We start from the raw sequence: 20,728 nt of genomic DNA, 5'->3' as shown, positions 1-20,728 counted from the left end.
TTAGTGAACAACGAACTGAAGTATTTGGTTAATATTTCCGCCATTTCTTCATCTCTCTCCACACATTGATCCTGGTCACCTTTCAATTTCACTATACCTCTTTGGACCTTTCTCCTTTCCCTGACGTATCTGAATTATGTTTTGTCATCTCACTTTACCTCTTTGGCAATCCTTTCTTCTGCCAGACTCTTTGCTTTCAATGATTAATTTCTTTGTCTCCCTAAGTTTTACCAGGTATTCTTCCCTGTGTTCCTCTTTTTGGGATCCTTTATAATTCTTGCATTCTGCTTTTTTTGCTTTTATTATGTCAGCCACCTCCTTTGAGAACCAGACTGGTTTCTTATTTCTCTTACTTTTGTTTACTTTTCTAACATACATATTTGTTGCTTTTGTGATTGCTCTCTTTCGTTTGGTCCACCATTGTTGCACCTCTCCCATTTTCTCCCAGTCTTCTAGTTCTACCTCCAGGTATGTCCCCATTTTGACAAAGTCCATATGTTTGAAAATCAAAACTCAGGTCTTCGTGTGACTTCTCCATATCCTGTTTGCGATGTCAAACCATACTGTTTGATGATCACTGGTGCTGAGGTGGGCACCTATCTGGGCATTTGAGACATTATCCCTGTTAGTGGACACTAGGTCATGTATAATTCCCTCCCTCATGGGTTCCATTACCATTTGTTTGAAGAAAGCTCTTTGCAGGGCATCCACTGTGTATCTACTTCTGGTCAATTCTGTGGAAGGGATTTTCCAATCTACATTCGGCATATTAAAGTCTCCAACAATCAACACTTCTCCCTTCTTTCCCACCTTTCGGATGTCTTCGACCAGATCTCTGTCTAGTTCTTCTGTTTGAGTCATAGGGCTGTAAACCACACTAGTAAAAATGAATGCACAATCATCTTTTGTTTAGGATGGCCCATATTTCTTCTTCCCTACCCCACATTCCTTGCGAATCAGTAGCCAGGATATTGTTTTTGACTTAAAGAGCTACTCATCCCCCTTTTCTGTCCTCTCTGTCGTTCCTTAACAAGTTATAGCTCGGTATGGCCATATCCCAATCATGAGAATCCGTGAACTATGTCTCTGTAACAGCAACAATGTCCAAGTCCGCCTCCACCATTAGGATCTGCAGGTCAGAGATTTTATTGCCCAAACTAGGAGCATTTGTAGTCATAGCTTTCCAAGTTTTTTTCCTTGATTTGTAGCAATTCCTAGGAACCTTTTCTGCTTTTTTGGGCTGATTAATTTTGTTATTTTCTCCTTCCATGTCCTGTATTGCTTGGGGGGTGACAATGCAATTTCATTGACCATTTCCTGCCACCCCCATTCTTTACTTTAAATGCCTTATAATATATGATCTGAATTTTTCCCTTACCATCTTCCTTCCTGCTATGGACAAACATAGGCCATCCTTACTTTATAGCCTTTTACTGCTACATACACAACCCCAGTCTCCAATGTATCCAAAGTCATTTTCTGTACACCAGGAATTTAAATTATTTATATGATATATCTTCTCATTTCCCTTTCCATGAACAGGTGATACTTCTGAAAAATTTCAAATGAAAAACATCATATCCTCAAGCTGAAAATCAATACTACCGTGTAGTCTATATTGGATAGAGTATGGAAACTTCATACATAAAGGCGAGCTTCTTTTTCAAAAAAGTTAGCTCACACACTGCAGATTATGCAGCAAATCTGATGTAATGACAGTCAGTTATATGGTTTTGAGACCGTATTTTCTGGATTCAATCGGTTTCCATACTTCATTTTTGTACATTTTTTAGAAATATTTTTTTTAATCAATTTGTAACCATCGATAGGCAGTAATAAATCACTTATCATTGCAGTGCTTGGACAGCATCTGGAACAACCCAACCCGACATGGATCATGTTTCGGAGGCTTTGTCAGGGGTGGTGAAGTTGTATTCAATATGTTTCATACAACTGCCTAGCTGCGTGCTCTGCTACTTGGTTTCAGCTTCGGTTTTTGTTGAAGCTGACAAGGGTCATGAGAGCTCTAAGGCTTTTAGTAACTGGGCTCATCCTTGCCCCATGCTTTTTGCTGCACAACTGGCAACACTGGTGCCTCTGGCCTGACCATGGGCCTGCGCTTTCACTTGCTCAGGCCAGGATGGCTATGTAGTGTTCTTCCCGAGGGCAACATAGGCTGGCTCCTCCATTTTGATCTCCATGTTGACAATGGGGCTCTTTTCAAAAGTGAATGCCTGACAAGGAACTGCATCAGTCTTAGATTTGCTGACAGGCGATGGGCTGATTTAGGGTTTTTACTGCAAGGCCTTGATCCCCAGTTTTCTCCTTGGATGCTGCCACTGCTGCTTCCTTCCAAACCCACTGGGGAGGTCTAACTGGCTTTGGTTTGGATGAGGGTGTGCTCAAAGGCGCTGAACACCAATGGTTCCACACCCTATAGGATCAATGGTTTTTCCATAACACAAGTTTATTTCTGACATAGCCAATTAAACATCATGGAAACCACTGTGATATCTTAAAGGAACCACAATGGGTACAAAAGTAAAAACAGTCCTTCCCACCTTAAAGTTTAAAACATTGGTACTGCAAGATTTTGACACCAGCAATATCACAGTAAAAGCAAAACAGAAAAGCTCTACCAGTAACAAAAAAATAAAACTGCTCAGACTTTTTCATCAGCCAGCACATCAAATCATGCTCTCACTAAGCCATATTTTCAGCAAAATGTCATAATTAAAAAACAATTAAAAGACAAAAGTACATTGGCAGCAGTGTGAAGACAGTTATTCTGTTTGAAGAAAAAACAGATCCCTGCTTGGAGAAAGTTTCTCAAGCAACCAATTCAAAAATATGCATTTCTAACACAGGATCCCATAAGTTCAGATGTAGATCAGTATTCTGGGTTCTCAACCCAGTCCCCAGGACTTATCTAGCCAGTCTGGTTTGTAGGATATCCACAATGAATATGCATGAGATAGATTTGCCTATAATGGAGGCAGTGGTTGCAAATCTATCTCATGCATATTCATTGTAGATATCCTGAAAACCTGACTGGCTAGGTGTGTCCCGAGGACTATGCTCAGAATTCTTGTTCTTGACAATTGGGAGTTAATTTTCAAAAAGGCTTTTCTGTGCAGAAAAGTGTTATATGTGAAGAGATGGCCTTTTATAAAGTTTTCCACTCAATATATTGGTAAATTTAAGTGTGTATGTCATATTAGTGTGCAAGTTTACCCAACTGATTGGAGGCATTCTTGGAGGTGGAGTTGGGAAAGGATTTGTTTAGTAGTAGTTTGTGCATAACTTTTCAGGAAAAATGTATGAGCACCAAATAGCAGGTGTTACTTGTGTGCAGTAGTTTTGGTGGGATAATTTTCAAAGTGGATTTATGTGCAACAATCTACTTTAAAATTGGGTGTAGCTTACGCACAGTTTTCAAACTTTCTTATAGAAACATAGAATTGACGGCAGAAGAAGACCAATGGCCCATCTAGTCTGCCCAGCAAGCTTCATACTTATTTTTCTCATACTTATCTGTTACTCTGACCACTGAGGTCAGGGCCCTTATTGGTAACTTTTAGGTTCTAATTTCCTTCCACCCCCACCATTGATGTAGAGAGCAGTACTGGAGCTGCATCAATGTGAAGTATCAAGCCTAATTGGTTAGGGGTAGTAGTAGTAGTAGTAGTAACCGCCGCAATAAGCAAGCTACTCCCACGCTTATTTGTTTACCCAGCCTTTGCAATTCAGTCCTTGTTGGTTGTTGTCTGAATATAAATCCTCTTTTCTTCATTCCCCCCTGCTGTCTGATGGACAGCTGGCTGCCGCAATGTCTCCATGCTATCTCCCTCCGGCGTCCCCGTACCGGCTGGACGCTGCAACTCCGCCATCTTGTCCTGATGCCTAGGGCGCGCGCGCACACATGTCCCGACTCTTGTACCAGCAAGGGCGCGAACCTCAGGGGCGTCCCCCTGAGATGATGTCATCTGCTTCCAATATTTAATGGTCTTTGAAAACGCTAACAAACTGAGTTTGCAAGGGGGATTGCTTTGGCTTTACTCCCAAGCTACTCTGCCTCCTCGGACTTACCAGAGGTACCTGTTCCTCGGGGGCCTCGCTCTTTTCTTTATTTTCAGATTATAAATAGGAACCGGTACTCGCTCCTCGAGGGCCCATGTTCCTGGACACTCTAAAGATTCTCTACTGCCTGGAAGCTATCATTGCTACAAACAATTGTGAGTTACCATCGCTCTCTCAGAGCTTTCCTTGGAACCAGGTACTCGCTCCTTGAGGGCCTAATCCTTTCCAGCTCCTGAGCTTACTTGAGACCTTACGTGAGTTTTGTCATCTAGTTCTGTTCATGAACTCTGCCTACTCTGCCTACTCACTTTCTGCAGTTTCTCAACAGCTCAGCCATCCTGGGATCGTTGTTCCAGTACCTGAGGGACTACAGCCCTGCTGGGCATATCAGATCACTGCTGCCACCTTTGGTGTTTTCTAATAACCTGTTTAATAAAAGAACTAATGTGTGTCTGTCTCCATACTCTAGCCTAGCCTCTCGGGGTATCCTCCCGGGGGCGTAGTCATCTGCCATCGGTCCAGGGATCTACCCACAACTATATCAGATTCATTACAGATTGCTACTCCTTAGCAAGATGATATCTGAGACACTACAAGATTGCTGATTCCTCCCTCTCCAGGAGCCCGCTATACAGAGCTTTCTCTACAGATTGCTCCTCCTATCTGACTGTTCCTCTCATCAAGCATCAGATTTCCAACATATTGCTAACTACCTAGCAAATCCAGACTAGAATGCTAACTCCGTAGTCTAACCCACAACAGATTGCTAACTCCGCAGTCTAACCCTCAACAGATTGCTAACTCCGTATGGAGATTCATAACAGAGTGTTACCATCAAGGACTTGTTCCTGAACGCTGCATGCTTTGCCTACTCACTTTCTTAGTTTCTCTACAGCTCAGTCACCTTGGGTTCGCTGTTCCAGAACCTGAGGGACTACAGCCCAGCCGGGCGCTTCCAGCTCACTACTGCCACCTTTGGTGGTTTACTATATTGTCTAATAAAAGAACTAGTGTGTCTGTCTCCTACATGAAGCCTGACCAGTGGTCCCTCTCGGAATTTTCCCCCAAGGGCGTGGTCACCTGCCACTGGTCCAAGGATCCACCCACAACTATTCTAAATAACTACAGATTGCTAAATACCAGCATTAACAACAGAGCTTTCCGACAGTGGCGGATTACCAATACATTAGAAACAAATGCACACCCCTACCAGAAGAGCGTAGATGATGACAAGGCTAGGAACAGAGCCAGAATCTAGAGGCGTGGTCAAGCAGGCAGAGGTGAAAGTCCTGTGGTCAGTCCGTGGAGTGGTCAGCAAAGCAGGAGTCAGGTTCCGGAGGTCAGACAAGGTCACAGGCAGCCCGAGGTCAGAAGGCAGGCAGCAGGCAGGCAGATTGAGATGGAGACTGGAGTCAGAAGGCAGGCGGCAAGCAGGAAGGTCGAGGAACAGACTGGAGTCAGAAGGCAGGCAGTAGACAAGCAGGTCAAGGAACAAGCTGAGGTCAGTACCAGTAAGTCAGTCCAGACATACTACCTGGGGAGACTGACAGACGAACAGGAACAGAAGGACGCTGGAGTACTAGGATGTAGGAATAAGGCAGGAACAGAACTGGAACAGAAGGATCCTGGAACAAGACTTGGAACAAGACTGGAGCAAAATACAAACGTAGTGACAATCTAGCATACAAGACAACCCTATTGCCAAGGCAAGAAAGTACTAGCATGGACTTCCTTATAACAGGGAATCAATCAGGGCGCACTGCGGAGCTAGGACCCTCCTTGGCCCAACAAGAGGCCGGGTTGTCCGCACGCATGTGCGTAGGGGCATGACAAACACAACCGAGGACACCGAGTTCTAGCGTGAGGCCTGGTGCACAGTGAAAGGCCTAGTGACCGCCGCCACAGGATGCCGAGGCCTGGAAGCGCTTGCAGCTGCCGCTAGGGAGGCCGACCCGGGACCTGCTGTGGAACCATGGAGATGAACAGGCATGTGCACGGGCCAGGCATGGACAGGGTGCATAACAGCTAGTTTCTGCCTCTTTTCTCTAACTCTTTTTCTTTCTTCTTCTTGCTGTAATATTTTTATGGCATGATCCCATAGGTGAATGGCCTTTGCTGTCCAGTTACAGCATGGGAATGTTTTGTCTTTCTGGGGAGTTAAAATACCTCACTGGACTGTGTAACTTCATAATTCAGGTTTCCATTTGTTTTATGTTTATTGGGAATCATGGTTCTTTAATGGTTCTGTGGAGGACTGGAGTAGATAGATCTTGTATTAATGGAGAAAATTATTAAGATCAAAATTTTATCACTGAATGTCAATGAGGTGAACAATCCAATTTAAAAGAAGTTAAATGTTGAATTATGCTAAATAATGCAAGGCTGGTATTATTTTTCTCCAATAAACCCATTTTTCCTTTAAAGAAAGACTAATATTAACAGGAGATTGGCTCTGTGGAGAATATTTTTCATTGTCTGATCAGAGAAAAAATGGGGTCTTTATTTTATTCATTGGCAGTTTCAAGACTCAGAAGGCAGGTATCTTAAACCTCTTATGAGATCTTTGGGTAACTAGTTACCTCACATTTTAAAGTTAGAATGTACAGCAACTCCAAAGTATGTACTCATAGAATTATCCTCCCTCTCTCAGCAGATCTTCACATCTTCATTTTGCTTTTAGCCTGGTGTAATGTGTGTGGCTCATTTTGTATATGTAATTGGTTCTAGGATACTTTGTGCTATGAAATGTTCACATTCAACTCCAGTCTTAGGTAATAGTGCAAAGACATATTCCTGCCCTTCAGGTGAATGGGTGCAATGACTGCATTCAGGTACAATGACACTACTGCTCCCTTGTAAGCTTCCAGCTCCTCAAAGAATACCTGAAGGAATTCATCCATGATATCCTTGAGATGCCAAACAGTGATGACATGGACCCCCTTGAATGCAAATTTCTAAAGGAGTGAACCATTTCCTTTCCAAAAGGATACAATCTTTAACCCACATGACTGTGAGTGGCAGCATTCTCTGGAAAGAGCCATAGTAAACACTTATAACATGGCTTCCTGTGAGCTTAACATTTTGTCAATTGTAATCACAGAAGCTGCATTGTGGAATGCACTTTTTTATTTGATTTATAATTTACCTTTCAGATACTCAAAGCAGATTACATTCAGGTACCGTAGATATCTCCATGTCCTCAGAGGACTCACAATATAAATTTGTACCTGAAGCAATGGAAGGTGAAGTGATTGCCCAAGGTCACAAGGAACAGCAGCAGGATTTAAACCCTGGTTTCCCTGGTTCTCAGCCTGCTGCTATAACTACTATACTGTTCCTCCATTCCAATTAGGGAGGATTATGCATAAGAAACAACTTCCTGAGAGTATCATTAGTGATAACTGACACCCCAGTTTGTATTAATGACTATTGATGTGGACTACTATTAACACTTCCAAATTATTTTCCATCTCCAAATTTAGAACTTATACTATTTGTTTGCTGTTCACTACACTAAAAAAGCAAATGGCTGACCTTAGAGAAGGATTGGCCAACAGCACACTAAAACAACCCTAAAACCCACCCTGACTCTTTAAAATAAATCCCCCACCCTCCCGAACCCCCCCCCAAAAAAAATGTCTTAAATTACCTGGGGTCCAGTGGGGGTTCCCGGTGTGATGTTCCACTCTCGGGCCACGGGTGCGTTCATAGAAATGGCGCCGGCGCTACCTTTGCCCTGTCATATGACAGGGCAAAGGTAGCGCCGGCGCCATTTTGGTTCCTGTCCCCCGACGTCACGAGCGTAGGAGATCGCTCCCGGACCCCCGCTGGACCCCCAGGGACTTTTGGCCAGCTTGGAGGGGCCTCCTGACCCCCACAAGACTTGCCAAAAGTCCAGCGGGGGTCCGGGAACGACCTCCTGCACTCGAATCGTGTTGCCGTAATGCAAAATGGCGCCGGCCATATGGCCGGCACCATTTTGCAATACGGCAATATGGCCATACGGCCGGCGCCATTTTGCAATACTTGTTGCAAAATGGCGCCGCCCGTATGGCCATATTGCCGTACTGCAAAATGGCGCCGGCCGTATGGCGAGGGCGCCCTGTATGAAAATCTACCCCTGTGTCTTTAGTTGACTCAGATTTGAAAGCCCTGGAACATTTGTTCCCAGAATCTCCATATGAGTGTTGTAAGATTTTTGTTTCCTTAAATCAAGGATTACCTTTACTGAAGATTTTGTGTCTTACTAATGCCTGTCATAGAGCCATCATGAAGGTTCTTAGATCCATGTGTTCTGTTGGCTAACTTGATTAATAACTCCAGTAGAGTTTTGCCCTCTATGTTAAAGCAGGCTTCTATGCGCCCAGTCTTTGAGAAACCATCTTTTGATCCAGCTTTTGTTACTCACTATTATCATATCTTATTACTTCCTTTTTTGGCTAAGCTTCTTGAGAAATCAGTTCAGAAACAGCTTCAATAGGTTTTAGATACCCATTACATTTTAGACCATTTTCAGTTTGGTTTCTAAATCTCTCAGAATATTGACTCTGCAGCTTTCTTGTTTGGAGGCATTTTGTCAAGGTTTTGATTTAGGAATAAATTAAGTACTGCATATTCTGGTGTTTCTTGATATTTCATCAGTGTTCAACACCATGGACCATGCTATTTTGGTCTCTCCATTATAGCCTTACAATAGTTTTCTTATTGTCTGATAAATCATATGCAGCATGTTATCATGAGCTTTTCATCCACTGCTATTTTTCCATTGATTACTGGGATATTTCTTGAATCTGTCCTGTTGGACCTACTTTTTAATATTTATATTTTACCTTTGTGTAAAATTTTTGGGAAATCTTAGTGGATATATCATCTGTATGCATGCAGATGAAGTACGAATTTTTGTTCCCGTGACTAGCTAGATTACCTTTACTGAAGCTTTTCAGAAAGTTTCTGACTGTCTTCCACTACAGGCTGGCTTATCCAAAGGCGTTAAACATTTTCTAAAGGAGATTCTAATTCTGGGACTGTTTCTCTCAGTTGATGTTCCTAACACTTTTCAGTTTGAGAATCTTCAAGTGTCTATTTTAAAGCAGGTGGGCAATTTGGGGGTCATTTTTGGCTCATCTTTTTCCTTGTGAAACCAAAGTAAAAAATGTGGTTAAGAATATTTTTCTCACAGTGTCCATGTTTTGTAGATTAAAACTGTTTTGCCTTCTGATGATTTTAGATTAGTCTTGCAGGCCTTATTATCTACTCCAATTTGGTTAATTGTGCCTAATTTTTTACTATGATCAAGGCATTATAAACTGCTCAGAACACTTTTACAATGGTGGCAGTTTAAGGGATCACATTTCATTGGTTATCCTTATAATACCATATTATTTTCAAGATTCTAACCTTAATTCAGAAAGCATAAGGTTGTGATGCACCCACATTTTTCAGACGACAAAAAATTATTGGATGTTCTGGCATCAATAAAAACACAGGAAATCAGAAATATTAACAGCAAGAAACTTAAACATTCAAAGTATTATGAAGGAATACAATTAGTTTCTGTTACATTCCTTTAGTCCTCAATTTAGGGAATTTTTATATCACAAATTTTTTTTACCACAGTTTTAACCAATGAGAAATATCTATTTATTCCTCAAAACCATCTTTTTCAGGATTAAACAAATACAATTTTTATTTATTTACTATCTTCTATAATCTGACATAATTGTATATAGTGCTCACTCCTCTACTTTCAATCCCCACTCTTCCCTCCTTTTTCCCTCCCCTTTTCACCATGCCTCGATATGATCGCACAACTCTTCAGGATTGTATATAATTTTCCTCCCTCTGCCCCCCAAGACCCCTTACCTTTTTGATTGCATAATTTGCAATGTTGTTTATAGTGCTTTCTGAGTATATAACTTGCAATGCTGTATATAGTGCTTATTGGATGGTTCATTCAACTCTGTACCTTGTTCCCTGCCAGGTACTGTTCCTATATTATTTCTCCTGTCCTTTTATTCACCCCCTTTCCTCGATCCTTCTTACTTCCTCGCTGCTCCCCTTCCCCCTCTGTGTTTTTTGTATTTTCCACCTTCAGTTATATGTAAACCGGCATGATGTACCCACGAATGTCGGTATAAAAAAAGCTAATAAATAAATATAATAAATAAATACATCTTCTTTATCTCAAAGAAATGTTTCAAGTTGTGTAGGTTCATAAAAAATAAACTTATTCCTAGAAAATGTTAAACAGCACCTGCACAGATATTTTAACAGGAATGTCGCACCTAAGGCTATAACTCTATTTTTTTTTTAACAATAAGAATTGTTTCCTTCTCATGTGTGCTTTTGGCCACATCAGGAAAAATTTGAACTTTCCTTCCACAGAATAGAAAGTCCTTATTCTTAAAATATTTTTGCAAAACAAGATTCTTATCTAATTCGCTAATAAAAGTTACTAATAATTTAGCCCTAGTTGGAATGTCATCTACTGATGCTTCCAAAAAAGATGTTAAATTGGGGCTATTCCTTTGAAATACCTCAAAGTCTCCCTCCTGGGCTGCATCATTAATACATGACTGAGGTACATAAAATAATTTTGAGAACATCATTTCTTTACTTGAAGAAATGTGTAGTGTTTCACCTAAATATTTATGGAGCAATTCAGTCGGTGATAGCAGTCTTGTTACTGAAAAGTTTAAAAAATGGAGGTTCTTAACTCTCATCCCATTTTCTATACTCTCAAGCTGTCTTTGGGTCACAAGACTATCTTTAACAAAAGATGTACTTGCAATTTGTAAATTAAAAATCTGCTGCTCGACAACCATACTCTGATTCTCCAATTTATTTAAATGTGTAGTGTGTTCCTGTAACAAATTTTTAATCTCAGCATTAAATGAGCCAAATTGAGCCATCGCCTGTGCCAGCAATTTTTCCATATTATTTACAGATCTCCATACATCAATCAGAGTTAGATTTCTTAAATCTGGTAGATCAACCTTGATATTTTCCATAATTACTTCAGCTGTTTGTGGTAAAGTTTCCAACTTTCCACCTTCAGCTGAAGTCACTATTTCACAATCCTTATCTTTAAAGTTTTCTCCTATTTCTGTAACACACTTGAATTATTCAATACATTTTCACACATAAGGTCAGGGTTTGAGGTGAAGAGTGTTGGCCAGGGCTCCTAATAGACCCAGATGAAAAGCAGACTTCTGGATTGGGGTTTAAAGTTTCAGGATTAAGTGTTCATATAATATGTGTGACCATAGGACCCCTTACCGTAGTAGCTGATGGTATCGAAGGAAAAATCTTTATCTTCCTTTTCCTGCCCATGTGTGTAATTCAGGTGCTTTTCCCGAGTGGATAAACGTTCAGTAAGGGGTGCGCCCCTTTGGCAGCACACCAGTGGCTGTGCGCCGCAGAGCCCTGGTTTTATCCCGGAGCAAGTCGCGGGTAGATGATGTCACAGGGAAGTCCTTGATGTTAGTTGCAGTCTTGGCTGTCCCTCTAGCTGTTTCCCACCTCAAATGAGGGTTCTCTCCAGCTGGAACTCCCAAGACTAATGACGCAGAGCCCAGGTTTTATCCCGGAGCAAGTCGCGGGTAGATGTTGTCACAGGGAAGGGGCGTGTCCTTTTGCACCTTTTGGGCAAAGTCCTTGATGATAGTTGCAGTATCGGCTGTCCCTCCAGCTGTTTCCCTCCTTGAATGAGGGTTCTCTCCAGCTGGAACTCCCCCGGTGAGAAGATTTAAATGGGATTTAACAGCCAAGTCCATGATAGCTCATATGGGGCATTTGATAGACAGTATAAAGCAGAATGTCAGCAGTGGTTTGATTCAGAAATGCTGGCAATTAAAGTTTACAAGTTGGTAGCTCATGAAGGGTACTGAAAGAGAAAATATAAAAGTGCAGGGCCTGGTGTGTTCACAGATCTACTCATTCACATTTGTTGAAAATACTTTAAATCCAATAGGAGAAATACATTATGCAAACAAGAAAAAGTACTGCAGTTCATAAACTATTGCCCTTAGCCAAATCGTGAATGTGACTGACTGGATGAACGGAATTGTATGTCTTGCTTTTGTCTTAGTGCTCTACCTTTTTAATCATGGGGCATGAGGGGGGGGGGGGGAGTAGCTCTTCAGGACATACTGCTGTTGTGTCATGCTGATATGTCACTCTTCCCTGCTTCGAACAGCTGTGCTTAATGTAACAGTTCAATTTCTTCCATCACTAACCCTTCCCTACTGAACAATCTAAAGTTCACATCAATGGCAACCCACCAGCAATTTGTATCTAATGTTTATAAGCCAAACCAAATGGCAGGATCTATTAAAACCTCCACAGAGCAGATATAAAATGAAATGACTTTATCTCCTCAGAAAGTCATACTTAACATTAGTATTGCAATGGAATTGTAACAGAACAATAGCATATTCTACAATTCAGTAAAGGCTAACTGCATGTGAAACACTTCAAGGTTGAATGACCTTCAATGACACACATATATATATATGTGTGTGTGTGTGTGTGTATGTGTGTGTGTGATGTCTGATAATCTTTCTCTCTCTCTCTCTCTCTTTTTATATATATATATATATATATATATATATATATATATATATATATATATATATATATATATATAAAGAGAGAGAGAGAGAAAGATTATCAGACATCATAGATGAAGTAATAGACCGTGAACACTGTCCAATTCTTTTCAGGCTAAAGAGTGCAGATACTCATAATTATTTCTGGTGCCAAGGTCATAAGAATTGCTCATCACTTTTCTGGCTTATTGAAGGATCTTATAACATACTAAATGATACATCATTCTTGTCAGCATGTTATAAAGGAATTAAATGAAACACATTCTGGGGAGCCTTTTTGACAGCGCATTATCTAATATGTCTGTCCTTTCATGCATGTCTTTCTCTATTCTCTAAATGTGGCTTTAACTTTTATGGTACTATTGAATTCATTCTGCATTCATTTTCTAGGATGAGGTTTTCATACATGTCAGTTTTCCCTCCTTTATTCATTGTTCACAGCATTGTCTTGAAAACATATTTCAACTGAATCATTGTCAGAATGTGAACCGCTACTATAGAAAAAAGTCATATATGTGCAAGCTTATTACAGGTCAAGAACAATATAGGATATACTTTAGACAGTATAGTAGTGCCCAGCTTTTAAAGACCACTAAACTCATGGCGTTTTTTAGATTAAATTGCATTTGCACCATGATAGCATTGCATTAATTATTCTCTCTCTTCAATACATTGATTTTCAAATTATCTGTGTATCTCCAAAACATTTATATGTAGTCTACCATTAAGTGTTGTTTCATATACATCTAGTGAGGTTTAGCTTATGCGTTTTCATTGATAGCTCAAGTTGAGTTACATTCAAGTACTATAGAGAAGGTATTTCATGCTCTCTAGCAGGTGTACAATCTAAGGCCATTTACTACATCCGTGAGAGTGGAAAAGGGGCTCTTGAGGTCAGCTGGTGCTATTTTTGAAATGCCACCAAAGCACCAGAAGGTGCTCTAGCAACCATTGCTTGACCACCAGGACCTACAAGTAAGGGTTTTGAAGTACCATGGGGGGTGCAGGAAAGGAGAGAGTTTGAGTATTTTTCATAGTAAAGGGAAGGATTTGGGGAATGGAGGGCAGGATTTCAGAACACTTTATGTTGGAAATTTTGCTGCCTCAGGTGCCTCATTAGATTCCCACTGATTTTACCACTCAGGCTAAAGAAAGTACAGAGCAGTACAGCCCCTTAAGGTCCAAGACTGGGAGCTTCACAATGTCTGTTAGCATCCTGAGACTCCTGGGAAGTGTAGCTAACTTTCATCAAACAATCATCTTGAAAATTTAAAGGCAAGCCACGTATTTTCATTTGCATTCCATTACATTATTAATAAGCCAATGTGCATATGTTTGCATGCAAATCAGCTCATTTTAATACCTGCATTGTGCCATTTTGGGGGGCAGATAGATGGAATTTCAAACTACATTAGTCAGTTCTGCGTTAATGTATTTACCACATGGTAAAGCCATAACACAGCATGGTAAATGACCCCTAAAGTTTGTACCTAAGTAAATCCATTCAACTTCCATTGCCTTAATGTCAGGAGGAGTGTCAGTAAGATTTGAACCCTGGCTTTCCTATTTCTTATACATTAATCAAATAGTGGAACAATTCTGTTCAATCACTGTGCAATAGTCATATTTTTATTTCAACTTTCCCTTATGAATCGATTACGATTAATCTTTTAAAAATGTATTTGTTTTAAAGCCTACACGTCTGTGGTATATAAAGAACTCTTTCTCACTACTGATGATACAACAATATGTTCTTTACAAAAAATGTTTAAATTAAAAAAAAATGTTTTGTTGAAGTCAGTTGAAAGTTTCATATACTCATGTAGGCGTCCCTGCCTCTCAATGCATTTATAATCATTAACTTCCAACATCCTCCTTATGTGAATTTTAAAAATTTTTTTTTCTGTTTTACAATATTAAAGTCCCAATTGTGCTATATGACGTCATTTAGGCGAGCATGTATAGTTATTCTCTACTTATTACAATATGTTTATGAAGTACTACCTTCTTTTTTCTATTATCTTCACATGACGTTGTTTAGTGTTAAAGAGTGGATACCTTGACCCTTCTGTTTAATTGTAAATATGTTGTTAAAGTCTCAACACGCACATGTTTCAGACAGTCCGTCTTTCCTCAGAGGAATATACTCTATAAAACAAAACTACAACAGACGGGTAGTTACCACACTGTTCTTTGTAGAAAACTGTGTCCCGGTGTGAATATCTCCAACTTTCCTCCAGTGTTCTTCAAACTTTGTTGTTCATGCCATATCCTGATATGGATCTCTTCAACTCTTCAATGTTCAAACCAACAATGGAATGTCAACTGTAGGTTTTCCTATTTCTTAGCCTGCTTCTTTAGCCACTAGTGTTCTTCAATTAAGTAATCATCCAGTTGTCATGGTAAAATGCTCTTGCAAAGATAATTGAACTAATAAAGTTAATGCAGGCAATTTAGACTAACACATGCAGGTACAACATCCACTGGTACTTTTGTATTATGAATTAGGATAGGCCAAACCAATTTTTCAAAGCTTAAAAAACTTTTAAAAGAGAGAAAAGCACTCCCATAAGATATAATGGTAGCTGCATGGTTTTGGCAATGTTCTAGTTTAGATATTCACCTGTTTTGAGCAGAAGTAGAAACTGTGTATTTGGATCTGAGGGATCCGACAATGAAATAAGAGGCAGGTGTGAATCATGTTTGTAAACTGGTCTCTGGACAAAGTGAAAGGTGTTAATGAGATGTCTACAGTGGTTCTTTCTCCTTCAGGTTCCAAATATTTCTTTTCAGGCTTTTTTAGTTCAAACAATTATTATTGTATTCAGGCTATTTTAAATATATTTATTTTTGCAAGTATCACATGAAAATCTGTTTTTTGAACAAATGTTCACCAGCATTTTCCTGATATTAGATCTTCAGATAGCAAATTTATTTGAGGTAAATCAAGCCCAAATGATTTTAAGCTTTCTTCTCCTTCCTTCACTGAACTATTTTCTGCTCTTGCTTCACCAAATGGTTCAAATCCATCTTCATCTAAGTTTTCTTTTGCTTCATTTCTTCCCAAACTATAATGTCCATTGCTAGTCTGTCAGCTTATTCTATTGATCCTATCTATTTTTCTCTCTGAAAGTTAAATCATCTCACCATCTTTTATTGAACTGTGTCATTAACTCATCCCTGACCACCAGTTTCTTTCAAAAGTATCATTGCATATCTTATTCTGAAAAATATGTTTTTCTTCTCCCTATCTAAAGGTAAAGAAGATAACTTTCAAACAAAAGTGTGCAGCAGCATCATATACATGTGTATATGGCCACAAACTAATATATGCACATATTTTATAACCCGTAAGTATAAGTGCATTTTATAAAATATGTGTATCTCTATCCTGCAACATATGTGCATGTATATGCTTATGCACAAATACATGCAAAGCACTTAAAGAAAGTATATCAATGCATTGAAATGACATATATTTCCTATCTATTTTTTAAATATACATGCATATATTTTAAAAATAAAGTAGGACTTATGTAAGTCCTGATTCATGTACATAAGTCGGCCAATTTTAAAACATGTGCATGTTTATGAAATTAACCAGTTTACCAATTAGTCCACCAGTTCTCCCAGTCTTCTCCACATTATTGACACCTTTCTGGTTCTTCAGCCTGAACTCCCCTCACTTCATCCAGACTTCCCACCCAATTAGTACTAGCAATAAACACGTTTAAAATATTTAGAAGGTGTAAAATTTAGGGATGTGATTTGACCCACTAGGGGTGTGCATTAATTTGCAACGTATTGGCAATCCGCAACATATATGCCATATTTGTTGTATTCGTGGGGGTCACGGAATGTATGGTGAAACCCCATGAATACAACATATCACTAACGAATAAACCCCCACCCTCCTGACCCCCCCAAGACTTGCCAAACATCCCTGGTGGTCCAGCGGGGGTCTGGAGCGATCTCCTGTACTCGGGCCGTCGGCTGCCAGTATTCAAAATGGCGCCAATAGCCTTTGCACTTATTATGTCACAGGGGCTACTGATGCCATTGGTCGGCCCCTGTCACATGGTAGGAGCAATGGACAATCTTGGCAAGTCTTGGGGGGGGATGACTCCTGGCTAGTCCATGAACTCTACACCACAATAAGCATAACTATAATACTATGTGTGGTAAAACTACCTGTGTAAGTACCTTGGTACAATTGGTCATGAACTACTTCACTAAGGGCCTCATTTTCCAATATCACATTGGTATCGCATGCGATACCAAAAAGGGGTGTACCTTGGGCTACATTGCCAGTATATCATGGTTCACGATGTTTCCGAACAGGCCTGTTTCAGTATGAGAGAGAGAGAGCCTTACCATAGTGCCTCCTCCCTAGACAGGTATTTGTATCCCTATGGGCAAGGTTCTCTCAACCTAGCTTGATGGACTCTCTACCTGGGTAACAACAAGCTAGGTGGAGAGAACATTGCACAAATCACATTTTGGAGTGAGTTTTCTCACTCCGAAGGCCAGCAAATCTTCACAAGAGACCACTGTTCTGTTCGTACGTCTCATGTTGAATGTGAAAGTGGCCCCTAACCCCCTACACTAATACTTACCCCTCACCTCGAGTTACTAAGTGGGCCTCCCATAGGGATATAAATACCTGTCTAGGGAGGAGATACTACAGTAAGGTTCTCTCTCTCTCTCTCTCTCTCTCTCTCTCTCTCTCTCTCTCTCTCTCTCTCTCTCTCTCTCTCTCTCTCATACTGAAACAGGCCTGTACTGGAAACATCATGTTATTGGCCATGTTAGGAGCTGTGCTAACAGTGCAGCTGTTTCACGGCACACAATAAATCCTCCCTACTTTACATTTACTCCACCCCCTGAATACAAAATTCACAAATCGCGTTAACTGCTGTTAGTGCGATTTGCGGATTTATCACACGCGGTAACTCCTTGGAAAATGAGGCCCTAAATGACTATATCTAATGATATATTGTAACCGAACCTTTAATGGCACCTATTAGAATGTACTATAGTACACTTTTACCTACATTATGTGCCTACATGTAAACAGTTGCGATGGTATTTAACTTAGCAACGGTATAGAAAAGTTTTAAAATAAATAAATAAATAAATAAATAGATAAATAAGTCCTGAGGTGCCCCTAAATGCTTGTCTCTCTAAATAACAACACTGAAAATGCAGAAAACATCATGCCTACCACATGATACCTCTGAGAGCTGTTAGCCTATACATTTTACACAATGTCAGGATTCTGAAAGAGAATTGTTGTTGGCTCATGAGGTCATCAACTGACAAAATCTTCTCTAGCCTTAGTGCTATGCATAGAGCTTATGACTGAGAGTCTATCTGCACACCTGCCTTGGTCTCAGTATCCACCAAGTACAAAAAGCACAAACAGCACAGGACACCCATCCTATAGGACAAAAACTATGCTATGTTGGCCACATTCATGACAGCCATGCAGATAAGCAGTGGTTTCAAACCTAAAAAGACTTGAAAGTTTGATACATTTCCAAGCTGAGTCACATTCTGATAGCTTGTGCCATCACAAAATGAACTTTGACCTATCGATTTCAGAGATGAGATTTCACAACACGTAAAGGCATGATACCATCCTATTTTCAATCCAGCCTTCAGAGAGTCAGGCCAGTACATTTGTCTAGCCTCCCCGAACAGCTAACATAACCAACATGACAGGCCAAGGGCTAAGGCCCTCATCATCTATACATGAGAGTTGACTGCTTATCTAGGTGTAGCAGGGCCTAGCAGTGCTTTATGTTATGCAAGCACTATGAGATATGGTCGCTTGCAATGACCTGTGAAAAGTTTGGAATTGCCGCAGTATTGGACATGTGCTTACCAAAAGGCTATAAGTAAAGGTCTGCCAGCTGAGGCAGTGCTGACACCTGTATCTTTCAGGCCCTTGTGATACTATGCTTCTGATGGTCTTATGGATATACTCAGATGCATATGGATGTCAGCTAAGGAATCAGGTTGTAACATTTTGAGTCCGGGCTTGAATATTCTAAGTGTCAACTCGTTGCTTCAGGATATGCTTTTAAGCAGCTGAGCTACTTGTGCTTTCTCAGACATCTAGAGCAGTTGGCTCCATGTCCTTGGCCCTGCAGGCATTCCATGCAACTATCTTGACTACATGTGAAGGCTAGGACCCTCCAAGGAATAGCTGTGGAAAGCAAGAAGGCACAATCTAGGGTAAGCTATATACACTGTGTTGACAGTCCTACATGAAGGCTATGGTGAAACATGACTATTTTGAATTGACCATCATTCTGATTACATTAAACCAGCCACATCTCTTTGGCATCAGGTTTATATGGGGTCCACTTTTGTCTACTACTGTCACCTATTGTTCCATTTTCATGATGTAGCCTAACTTGGCCTAAATGGTTTCTGTTACACACTGAACCAGACAAAGGACCCATGAGTAAGAAAAAGATGGAAATGAGACCAGCTAGTAGCATTTTGCTGGGCTCTCTACCATGGAAGGTTAAGGAGTAGATAAGGACTAACATGCAAAGTAGCATTGTATGATGCTTTGTTGAAGCTGGCTGCCAGTCCATGTGGTCTCCCTGGCTTCTACAGATTACCATGGTATATCCTCAGTTAGATCTGGAATGACATCTACTGGGACTAGCAGCACTATCTCAGCATCTCTGGATGAGGCATACATTAAACCTCCCTCCCCCCCCCCCCCCACACACACACTTTGTCCAAACAGCAACATCTAATTTTGTGAACTTTGAAGGTGTGTTCTATGACACTGTGGTTAGAAGATAAAGCCTCATTAGGCATTATCTCCACTGACATGTTGGCCATAGTGCTGAGCGTGAGAAGCTAGGTCCTGCAACTGTATCCTGAATCTCCTGAGGCAAAAAGAGAATGGCTGCATCAGTCACACCACTGCACTATCACTGCCAACCCACAGCATGTCATAAGATACTAGAAGCTGAGCTCTAGCTTGACATTCAACTTAAAAGGCTCTTTCCAAACCCAAGGTCCATGCCACCTTTTATGGTGATACTATATGAAAGCAATAGCACTTACTTATGCTGAGTCAGATCTCCCTGAATGGAAAACTGCATGTGGGGTTCCTACATAATGTATAAATGTCATTCCTAATCAAACTATCACAACCCATTTCTAGCACTCCTCTAAAAATGAAGCTGTACATCACAGCTACTACATATCTTATTGAAGAAAGACATCAACCTGGTGGTATGAATGTGAATGCGCATGTCTCTGGCAGTTCTACAGTATGTCTTCCAGAGATACCCTTTTGTCTGACATGACACAGTGATTAGGATTGGGCCATAAGGCACAGTCCCCAGCTTCTATTTAATCTGTGGGATGTTCCAGACAAACTGTGGCTGACATCCTGGCTGTCAGAGCACTAACAGGGCACATCTGACCTAGGAGTCCCTGCACCATGGACACAAAAAGGTTATGGTTGCCAAGTGACATTTGAACAGCTCCAAACAGGAGGCTTTGAACAGCCACTAACTTAAAGTAAAGTCTGTAGTGCCTGGTCACACACAGAGCTTTGTGGAAAGTGCATTGTTAGGGCATGCAACATTAGCAGGCTCTCCAGAATGCAAAGAGAACTTGGGGCCCTGACACTATGGCTTGTAGACCTAACTTTACAAGTCACTTGTCATGTAATCAATATAGTCACATCCCTGACAGCCCTCCAAGACAGTGTCATTTGGTGTAAACACATAGCCGGAGAGGAAGTACAGAAAGAAGTAGTTCCTTTACCTACAAGCCAAACATCTCCATAGAGGCCATCTTCAAAATCCTCAAACAGGCCATATTTCCTAAGCATAAAGAAATTATGCATGGCTCCCTGGTATCTGGCAACCACAATGAGGATATGCATTTGAGCGTCTCAGACCAGTTGCATGTTGATGCAGTGAAAGAGCTTTCTGTTGCAGTAGATCTCCTCCCTGCCATGGGGTGAGATGATGGCTATGTGAGTGCAGTCAATAGCTCCC

Source organism: Rhinatrema bivittatum, chromosome 6 (assembly GCF_901001135.1).
Source record: "Rhinatrema bivittatum chromosome 6, aRhiBiv1.1, whole genome shotgun sequence".
NCBI lineage: Eukaryota > Metazoa > Chordata > Amphibia > Gymnophiona > Rhinatrematidae > Rhinatrema > Rhinatrema bivittatum.
Note: the sequence above shows the minus strand (reverse complement) of the source record.